We start from the raw sequence: 8965 nt of genomic DNA on the forward strand, positions 1-8965 counted from the left end.
TGAAGTTAGAGCTCTGTTATTCTTGTGCTCATTACCAGAAAGTTGGAATGGTTTGGTAATGGCCATTAGTAACTCCATTTCTGGATCTAGTACTTTAAAGTTTGAGGATGTTGTCGGTGCTATCCTTAGCGAGGAAATGCGATGGAAAAGCTCCGGTGAGACATCGGGAAATGCTTTGAGTGCAGAGTCTAGAGGAAGAAAAATGGAAAGAGGAAAGAGCTCAGGATATCGCAATAAATCAAGGAAAGGCAGATCCAAGTCCAGATCGGGGATAGTGTGCTGGAAATGTGGAAAGAAAGGACACCTAAAGAAAGACTGTAGATCTCGGAAGGGAAAAGAAGGAGATGCACAGCAAGAAAACAATCATGAAGCAAATGTGACAGGTGAGGTGTTACAAGATGCTTTGATTCTTTCTTTCGAAAATATTACTGATTCCTGGGTGGTAGATTCAGGGGCTTCATTCCATGCCACACCTGATAAGAAATACTTTCATGACTATGTTCAAGGAGATTTTGGACAAGTTCGTCTGGGTGATGATAAACCTTGTAAAATCGTTGGAATGGATAAGGTTCTTGTAAAACAGTAGAATGGAAACCAATGGCTATTAAAGGAGGTAAGGCATGTTCCAAATCTAAAGAAAAATCCGATTTCAACAGGGCAGTTAGGCGGTGAAGGTTGTGTGACAACTTTCACAGATAAAGCTTGGAAGGTCACCAAAGGAGCCCTGGTAATAGCAAAAGGTGAAAAGGTTGGTACATTGTATTTATGCAATGGTATTTCTAACTCTGTTAATGCTTTAACTTCCAAAGGAGTAGATGCAGCATTATGGCATCATAGGCTCGGACACATGAGTGAAAAGGGGATGAAGATTCTTCACTCAAGGAATTTGTTGCCGGGTTTGAAGAATGTTGATTTGGACTTCTGTGAGAATTGCATTTATGGAAAACAGAAGAGAGTCAGATTTCTCAGAGTTGGGAAAGAAAAGAAGAATGAAAAATTAGAGCTTGTGCATACAGATGTATGGGGACCTGCTCAGGTATCATCTCTCGATGGCTCTCGTTATTATGTTACTTTTATTGATGATGCAACTAGAAAAACTTGGATTTATTGTATTAACAATAAATCTGATGTATTTGATACTTTCAAGAAATGGAAAGCTTTGGTTGAGATTGAGACAGGAAAGAAATTGAAGTGTCTTAGATCAGACAATGGAGGTGAATATTGCAGCAAAGAGTTTGATAGGTACTGTTCAGAGCATGGAATTCGCAGAGAGAAGACAGTTCCAAGAACACCACAAGAAAATGGTGTGTCAGAAAGGATGAACAGAACAATCATGGAGCGTGCAAGGTGCATGAGATTGCATGCAGGATTGCCTTTACAGTTTTGGGCAGATGCTATAGATACTGTTGTTTATCTAATAAACAGAGGGCCTTCAAGTTCCTTGGATGGTGGTGTTCCAGAGGAAGCATGGACAGGTAAAATGGTAAACTACTCTATTTTAAAGCCTTTTGGTTGTGAGGTCTTTGTCCATATTGATAAAGAAAATAGAACAAAGCTTGAGGCAAAGTCAAAGAAATGTACCTTTATTGGATATGGTGTTAATTATTTTGGTTATCGCTTATATGATTACGAAAATCACAAAGTCATTAGGAGCAGAGATGTAATATTCAATGAAAAGGTCTTGTATAAGAATCAGTTGCAGGAAAAGAAACAGGAAAAGGAAAACAAGGAATACGCAGTTCTTGATGAAATCACCGAAAAAGTAAGGGTGCCTGAAAATAATAATAATCAACAACCACAACAACAACAACCACCACAACAACAACAGGCACCCCAAACACCTGAAAGTGGTGTTAGAAGATCTACCAGGATAAGTAGACCCCCTGAACGATACTCTCCTTCATTATATTATTTATTGTTGACTGATTCTGGTGAACCCGAATGTTATGAAGAAGAAATGCAGGTTGAAAGCAGGAAGAAGTGGGAGGTAGCCATGGAAGAAGAGATGGACTCCTTAATGCATAACCAGACTTGGGATTTAGTCAGGTTGCCTGTAGGAAAAACTACATTGAAGAATAAATGGGTTTACAGGCTGAAGGAAGAAGATGGAGGAAAACAAAGGTATAAAGCTAGACTTCTGGTGAAGGGATTTGCTCAGAAGAAAGGTATTGATTTTGATGAAATATTTTCTCCTGTTGTTAAAATGACTTCTATCAGAACTATTTTGAGTCTTGTAGCAACTGAAGATTTGCATCTTGAGTAGTTAGATGTAAAGACAACCTTTCTCCATGGGGATTTGGAGGAAGAGATATATATGCAGCAGCCAAAAGGATATGAGGTGAAAGGGAAGGAGAAACTAGTGTGCAGGTTGAAGAAGAGCTTGTATGGCTTAAAACAGGCTCCAAGGCAGTGGTATCTAAAATTTGACAAGTTTATGTCTGAACAAGGTTATACTAGATGTCACTCTAATCATTGTGTTTATTTGAAAAATCAAAATGATGGCAGCTATATTATATTGTTATTGTATGTAGATGACATGCTTGTTGCAGGATCTAACATTCAGGAAATAAATGTGCTCAAAAGAAAATTGGCAAATTCATTTGCAATGAAGGATTTGGGAGCTGCAAAACAAATCCTTGGTATGAGAATAACTAGAGACAGGAAAAATCGTAAATTAACATTGTCTCAGAATGAGTACATACAAAAGGTGTTGAAAAGATTTAACATGCACAATGCAAAACCAGTTAGTACACCTTTTGCTAGCCATTTCAAACTTAGCAAGGAAATGTGCCCAAAGACCTAAGAAGACATGGATTATATGTCTAAAGTTCCATATGCATCAACAGTTGGAAGCTTAATGTATGCAATGGTCTGCACAAGGCCTGATATTGCACATGCAGTGGGAGTTGTAAGCAGGTACATGAACAATCCAGGAAAGGAACATTGGATGGCAGTGAAATGGATTCTCAGATATTTGAAAGGTACCACAAATCCAACATTATGCTTTGGTGGTTCAAACATCTCCCTACAAGGATATGTTGATGCAGATATGGCAGGTGACAGAGATAACAGGAGGAGCACTACAGGATATGTATTTACTGTTGGAGGAACAATTGTCAGTTGGGTTTCAAATCCAAAGTGTTGTTTCGCTTTCAACAACAGAAGTAGAGTATGTTGCTACTATAGAGGCTAGTAAAGAAATGATTTGGTTACAAAGGTTTATGGGTGAATTGGGTAAGGAGCGTGATATGGGCACGTTATACAGTGATAGCCAAAGTGCCATTCATCTTGCAAAGAACTCAACATTTCATTCCAGGACTAAACACATATAGCTCAAGTACCATTTCATACGATCAGTGTTGGAAGATAGAGAGTTGAAGCTGGAAAAGATACACACTAGCCAGAATCCTTCAGATATGCTAACAAAAGTTGTAACCAGGGAGAAACTGAGAATATGCTTAGTTTCAATTGGTCTTCAAGGATGACAATGAAGATGAGAAACAGCCAGGTCCAAAGAGGAGTCATTGTCCAGCAAATGGAGCAGCGGTGGAGTTGCTACAATCAGTCTCCAAGTGGGAGATTGTTGGGTGTGGAGCCTGATTATCTTCTATATTCAAAGGTATTTCCACATTGGACCCCAGTTCGAAATGGGGGCGGCAACGCCGCCCGTAAAATATTCGTTGCAGGGGGGGCGGCTACGACCTTTGGGAGCCCCCCCCCCCTCGCGAGGGGTTTCGGGGGCAGCGCCCTCGAAGCTAAAAACAGCTGTAAAATTGCCTTGTAAAAGTATAGTAATTTTTAGTCAATCTGGGTCGTTCATTAGGCGGATGATCTGACGGTAGAACTTATGTTTAGTTTAGGGTTTTTTGCCCTAGAAGGCAACCCCTCTCTTTGTATGAGGGTATTGTATTTGAGGTTGTGTGATAGATGTGTATTCAGTGAGCGGGAAATAGAGAGGTGAGACTGTGAGAGAAAACAGAGGATATTACAGCGGATCTGTTGTAGTTTGTGTCTCTTCATTTTGCTGGATAATAGAAAGGAAGGACTGACTGTTCGGGGTGGACGTAGCCCAAACTGGGTGAACCACGTATATCTGTGTCTCTCTTGTTTAATGCGCTTTCTGTGTTTATATTTCTGCAATATTTTATGTGTTCCATTGCTCCATAATATATAATATTCTAACAAGGGTCTCAAAGAGAAACCCTTTTTTACTCAAAAAACAAAGATTGACAGCCTTACAATTGTTTTCAAGCTCATAATAAGCTTTCTAGCCTCCAATAATCCTTTTCTCAATGTTGTAATTCAATTTGAGATGATAAGGAATGTCAATACCCAAATATTTATAAGAAGAGACATGTTTCGGGAATTGTTATCATAGACAAAATTCCCATGGGTGATCTTTTTGGATTTAATTATCACGATTTTAGTTTTGTCAGCATTAACTGCCATACCCATCTTGGAGCAATAGTCATGAAGAGTCTTAGGTTTCTTTTCCAGGTCCTCGTGGCTTCTAGCAAGAAGAACATTATCATTGACGTAGAAGAGAAGAGTAATGATAATACCAGCAAGCCCGTTCCCCTTGCACCCCGTGATTTCCAAACACTCCTCTAACTTATCAATATAAATACCAAAATGGTTAGGGGAAAGGGGACACCCTTGTTTAACCCTGATATTGCATTTAATATCTTTAGATCACCCTTCGTTGGTCTTAAGCTTGGCAACAATCGTCTTGTATAGACAAATCACAACAAACTTCAACTCACAAGGAATCATTATCTCATCAAGTCTTTTCCAAATGTTATCCCAAGGAAGAGTGTGAAAGGCTTTTTTAAAGTCCAGAAAGAAACAAAATAGATCAACTTTACTGTTGCGACATTCCTCGACAATGATCCTGAGAGTGACAAGATGGTCGATAGTTGAGTGGTATCTCCTAAAACCAACTTTCCCTTTAGCTCTTTTACCATGGATTTTAAGCCAATGGCTAATCTTCTTATCCAAAATGAGAACATAAAGCTTGTCTAAGATGTGGCTAATCATAATTGTCTTGTAGTTAGAGAGAACAATTTTCTCCTTGCATGGCCTAAACAGCGATAGTCCCTCTAAGAAGTTGGCCGCAAAGGGGAACCTCCGCGTAGCTAGTTAGTAGACTAAGGTCTCGTTCATTATTAGAATTAACTAAACAAATCGCTCTACCAACTAAGAACGACCATGCACCACCACAAATAGTATCAAGAAATAACTCTCACTCCGTCAATCTTTACTATGTTTGAACTTGATTATAATTATAAGATATAATAATATATATAACAATATTATACCATTATATAAATATACAAGTATATAATTATATCTTAATATTTTGTTTTAATTAATTACTTTATTTCCAAATTATTATATTATATAATAAATCAATATATTATAAATTAGTCCAACACCTATTCTTTTTCTATACTTTAATTTGATATTTTTCCATCCTTGTTATACTTTATAATAATTATGTTTTTTAATTAATTTAATTTTATATATAACTATATGTTAATAAAAAAATTAGAACTATTTTACCTGTTCTTTAATCAAATTCATATATAAAATTACCTAAATATTGATATGTAAAATAATAACATACAATGATATTATATAATAATACTATAGACTATTATAGTAGTAATATAAATATATAGTTATATTTGACTCAATTTATTATATAATAGAATAATATATTATAAATTCGGTCAAATACTTTTTTCCAATATTTTATTTATTATTTTTCTTTCCCAAATATATTTTGTAATTTTGGAAAAGTTAGTTTTCATAACTAATTATATTATTTTTTAATATTTTCTTATAAAATAGTAAAGGATCACATATTTTAACCTAATATTCCTATTTTAATTAAATATTAAAATTTTATTAATCTTATTGGCCTTATATTTATATTTGAAAAATGATCTATCTCTTTATTTAAAACCAAAATTTAAATTTAAAAAAACTATGGATAAATGAGGGTTTTAATCTTTATATTAAAACATATTAGATTGTTAGACACCCTATCAAACAACTAATAAAATGAAATTGTTAAAAACTCTATCAAAAAACTAATAATGTAATTAATCCTTAAAGAAAAGAAAGTAAAGATAGAAATTAGGTTCATAAAGGTAAAAGAATACTCATGATTAAAGGTAACGGAAAACACTTTACGCTCCGCCTCTCTTTTTAAGTTTTTCAATTTCATCAAAATCTTTATTTTATTTTTTTTAGTCTTCATTTCTTTTCTAGATTCCCTCGATGGCTACCTCTAATTTTAATCCGTCAGTTTTAGTTTCTTCACATTTTATTTTCTCTAATTTTAATGACTTAGATTTAAGTTTTAATATATATATATATATATATATAATAATTATTATGTTGTCCATGATTTATAACGATAATAGTTATTGTCGTCAAAGAAATGTCTTTTTCATTTACAATCTGATCGTTCACTTAGAAGACCTTCCTCTTGGAGCAACTCCTACATAACTTCAATTTGCCAACGTTGACTCTCCCATGGCATGTGGCCGTCAATATTCCACATTTCGAATCCCGTAGTTTACATGGATGAAGCACTTATCTGCCCTAGCAACCCCACAATCGAGACTTTCTCTTTTCCAACTTCTTTTATGGTTCGTACAACGAATGTCGTTTGTTTCGGAGCTTATGTTTCCAGAAGCTCACGCGATCGCATGCCATTAGAGATGTTGGAATATGTAATTCCTACTTGTCTTATTTTTTATTCTTTCTCTCTAGAGGACTCTATTCCTATTTTGTTTCCTAGATTTATGTGTGGTTGAAATATTCTCTCAACCAACAAATTGTGTGTCCAAGAGAATTTCCCTATCTTGAAATAACACTTCATATATTTATTTGTAACATTATTTGATTAAAGTGAAGATATAGAATTCCTTATGGAAATTTAACATGGTATCAAAGCCCCTAAGGGCCTGGCCCCTCTTGGGCTAAGGGAAATATGAGTGTATTTGTTTTGACAGTATTATTTTTATGTTTGGAACATGTTTTTTTTTGCGTTTGTCCATCGTATTCATAAGCAGAGAAGTGCTCTACCTGAAACATTTGCAGTTTGCAGGCAATCGTTGATCTCATATCTAGTTGCAGGGCACATCGAGGAGAGACACGACCATATGGAGAAGACTCATTGTTCAAATGTGTGACAAGAGGAGCCGTGAAGCGTCGAGGATGCAACCACTAGGCATTTTGAGCATCTCACCTGTTTTGAGGGTTAGAGTAGAGGAAGAGAGATGGCCTATGGCTGGTGTGTGCGACAGAAGCTATGTGATCATGTGAAGGCTCTATTCGCAGTTGTTTGGAGGCTTTACAAAACAGATGTTGAGATCCACAGTGTTGATTCATTTTCTTGCATGAATCTTTGAAAGCTGAAACCAATGTTCTTGAATCGAGCCTATGATGAATCCAATATTGGGTTGGTGTACCCAGTTGAGCATCGTCGTAAACACTGCTCGCGGACTGGTGTTCTTACACGAAGAATGCCGCGAATGCATTGTGCATTTCGATGTAAAACCCGAGAACATTCTCCTCAATGATAAGTTCAGGGCCAAGCTATCAGATTTCGGGTTGTCGAAACTCATCGACCAGACTGATCAGCATAGCCGAGTTCCGACTGGGATGAGAGGCACTCCGGGCTACATGGCACCTGAATGGCTCATGGAAGCGGGTGTGAGCAGCAAGAGCGATGTTTACAGCTTGGGCATCGTGTTACTGGAGATTGTGTCTGGGCGCCGGTGCATAGATTTGTCGGCTCCGGCGGAAGATTGTTATCTTGCTGTTACGACCATTCAAAGGCTTCAGAAGGATAGCTTAATGGAAATTGTTGATCCTCGTTTGGAGGTGCATGGCTTATCAGAGGAACATGTAGCGAAGAATAGTGAAGGATCTGCAAAGAATAGTGAAGGATCTGTGATGTTGCTTTGCAAGTGGAACAACGCTGAGAATAGCGAAGGATCTCATTGAGAACAATAGAGGATCTTGAATCCTGGTTGTCTGCAATGAAATATCAGTGGTGATTTTGTGGGGTGCACGAGGTTCTTGTGCTCCATAGATCCATGATGTGCTTTTGAAAAGGCCACTCTGTAAATGTACATGATGAAGAGGCTACACATCTCCAATGTATCTGTTTTTTTAGTATGCCATGTTCTGCAAAAGGAACTTAGGGCCATTTCCCTCAAGGATGCACTCGGGACTTTATTTGGCAACCTTTGGTGTGTTCTGGAAAATAACCAGTGATCAGCGGCCTCCTGCCCACATATGAACGATTACTTTGTCAAGTGTCAAGGAATCTTGTGAGAGGGTGCTGTTGATTTTGTATCGGACATCAAAAGAGCAAGCGCTTTGGGGGTCTGCGAAGCCTCAGTGGGGCGATCTGTTTCACTTCCCTTCCATTAGGAGAATTCAACGATTCTAAGAGAATTCAGCAATTCTTGGAGCCGATGCGATGTTCGCAGCAGGCGTAGTTGTCATGGGGACATGTTCTAAGGTACCCACGATGAGCTCGATTTTGAATTATTAGGCACGAGGCGCAATACACGCTCTGTTTCGATCCATTGAAGACTAATCCATTGAAGAGTGAGTATGGGAAACATCTCTGTGTGAGCATTTCCTCATCGTTTCCACTTGCACTATGTCGCGAATTAGTACATGCCTGGTGAAATGAATTGTTTTCTTGAATTATTTGTTGGGTTTTGTAACTGAAACATATTGAGCCTGATCAACTTAACATGTAAATGCTATTTGTTAGAACTGATCAATCTAATAATTGTGAATTGAGGTTGGAAAGATTCAAGTGGAAGACACAAAAGCTTGGATATGTTTTTTTAGAAGAAATTGGTGAAGTGTGTTCGTGGCAGTAGATATTAGTTGATGGACAAACAAGGTAAAAGATTGTGTGTTGAAATAA

At 37.2% G+C, this 8965-nt stretch overlaps 1 pseudogene; it reads left to right on the forward strand.

Moving 5' to 3' along the window:
- The first annotated feature begins 7455 nt into the window (after positions 1–7455).
- On the forward strand, positions 7456–8022 carry LOC149146687 (putative receptor-like protein kinase At5g20050 pseudogene; annotated as a pseudogene).
- The last annotated feature ends 943 nt before the right edge of the window (positions 8023–8965 follow it).

The sequence above is a fragment of the Pinus tabuliformis genome, chromosome X (genome assembly GCF_031772625.1).
Source record: "Pinus tabuliformis cultivar Carrire ecotype Pingquan chromosome X, CPIR1, whole genome shotgun sequence".
In the NCBI taxonomy this organism is placed as follows: Eukaryota; Viridiplantae; Streptophyta; class Pinopsida; order Pinales; family Pinaceae; genus Pinus; species Pinus tabuliformis.